The sequence below is a fragment of the Perkinsus marinus genome, assembly GCF_000006405.1.
Source record: "Perkinsus marinus ATCC 50983 genomic scaffold scf_1104296969006, whole genome shotgun sequence".
NCBI lineage: Eukaryota > Perkinsozoa > Perkinsida > Perkinsidae > Perkinsus > Perkinsus marinus.
Window position 1 is genome coordinate 1 of NW_003202964.1, and position 1,369 is coordinate 1,369.

General features: G+C 46.6%; 7 non-coding genes across 7 annotated transcripts; all 7 read left to right on the forward strand.

The window, feature by feature from the left end:
- The first annotated feature begins 91 nt into the window (after window positions 1–91).
- Window positions 92–163, forward strand: Pmar_PMAR013924. Its single transcript has one exon. It is a non-coding gene; the product is annotated as a tRNA-Cys (tRNA).
- Window positions 164–271: 108 nt separating this feature from the next.
- Pmar_PMAR013925 lies at window positions 272–344 on the forward strand. The gene has a single exon. It is a non-coding gene; the product is annotated as a tRNA-Arg (tRNA).
- Window positions 345–464: 120 nt separating this feature from the next.
- On the forward strand, window positions 465–536 carry Pmar_PMAR013926. The gene has a single exon. It is a non-coding gene; the product is annotated as a tRNA-Cys (tRNA).
- Window positions 537–644: 108 nt separating this feature from the next.
- Pmar_PMAR013927 lies at window positions 645–717 on the forward strand. The gene has a single exon. It is a non-coding gene; the product is annotated as a tRNA-Arg (tRNA).
- A 120-nt stretch (window positions 718–837) lies between these two features.
- Window positions 838–909, forward strand: Pmar_PMAR013928. The gene has a single exon. It is a non-coding gene; the product is annotated as a tRNA-Cys (tRNA).
- Window positions 910–1,017: 108 nt separating this feature from the next.
- On the forward strand, window positions 1,018–1,090 carry Pmar_PMAR013929. The gene has a single exon. It is a non-coding gene; the product is annotated as a tRNA-Arg (tRNA).
- Window positions 1,091–1,210: 120 nt separating this feature from the next.
- Window positions 1,211–1,282, forward strand: Pmar_PMAR013930. Its single transcript has one exon. It is a non-coding gene; the product is annotated as a tRNA-Cys (tRNA).
- Window positions 1,283–1,369: the final 87 nt, after the last annotated feature.

The following is a 1,369-nucleotide window of genomic DNA, read 5'->3' on the forward strand; positions in this document are numbered from 1 at the left end:
GACTCGATTGAGCTGGCTGTAAACGACACAGTGAGGAGTGAAATTTTGAATGAAAATAGGTCAAATAGAGGACTAGTCAAATTGTGTGCATGGGTGTGTAGCTCAGTGGTAGAGCGGCTGACTGCAGATCAGCAGGTCCTCGGTTCAAATTCGGGTGTGCCCTTTGAACCTTCACAAAATTTCCATCAAGGAATTTTCTAGAGGTAGAGTAATCACTCATGTAATCGGCGGAGCAGTCACAGACATCAACATGATCGGAAGTTGAACCATCGCCCTGCTGGCCCAATGGATAAGGCGCCACCCTCCTAAGGTGGAGATTCCAAGTTCGATCCTCGGGTAGGGTAGATAAGTTTACTGAGAATCATTAGAAGACGACTCGATTGAGCTGGCTGTAAACGACACAGTGATGAGTGAAATTTTGAATGAAAATAGGTCAAATGGAGGAATAGTCGAATTTTGTGTGTGGGTGTGTAGCTCAGTGGTAGAGCGGCTGACTGCAGATCAGCAGGTCCTCGGTTCAAATCCGGGCGTGCCCTATGAACTTTCGCAAAATTTTCATCAAGGAATTTTCGAGAGGTAGAGTAATCACTCATGTAATCGGCGGAACAGTCACAGACATCAACATGATCGGAAGTTGAATCATCGCTCTGCTGGCCCAATGGATAAGGCGCCACCCTCCTAAGGTGGAGATTCCGAGTTCGATCCTCGAGTAGGGTAGATAATTTTAGTGAGAATCATTAGAGGACGACTCGATTGAGCTGGCTGTAAACGACACAGTGAGGAGTGAAATTTTGAATGAAAATAGGTCAAATGGAGGACTAGTCGAATTGCGTGTATGGGTGTGTAGCTCAGTGGTAGAGCGGCTGACTGCAGATCAGCAGGTCCTCGGTTCAAATCCGGGCGTGCCGTTTGAACCTTCGCAAAATTTCCATCAAGGAATTTTCGAGAGGTAGAGTAATCACTCATGTAATCGGCGGAACAGTCACAGACATCAACATGATCGGAAGTTAAACCATCGCCCTGCTGGCCCAATGGATAAGGCGCCACCCTCCTAAGGTGGAGATTCCAAGTTCGATCCTCGGGTAGGGTAGATAAGTTTACTGAGAATCATTAGAAGACGACTCGATTGAGCTGGCTGTAAACGACACTGTGATGAGTGAAATTTTGAATGAAAATAGGTCAAATGGAGGAATAGTCGAATTTTGTGCATGGGTGTGTAGCTCAGTGGTAGAGCGGCTGACTGCAGACCAGCAGGTCCTCTGTTCAAATCCGGGCGTGCCCTATGAACCTTCGCAAAATTTCCATCAAGGAATTTTCGAGAGGTAGAGTAATCACTCATGTAATCGGCGAAACAGTCACAGACATCAAC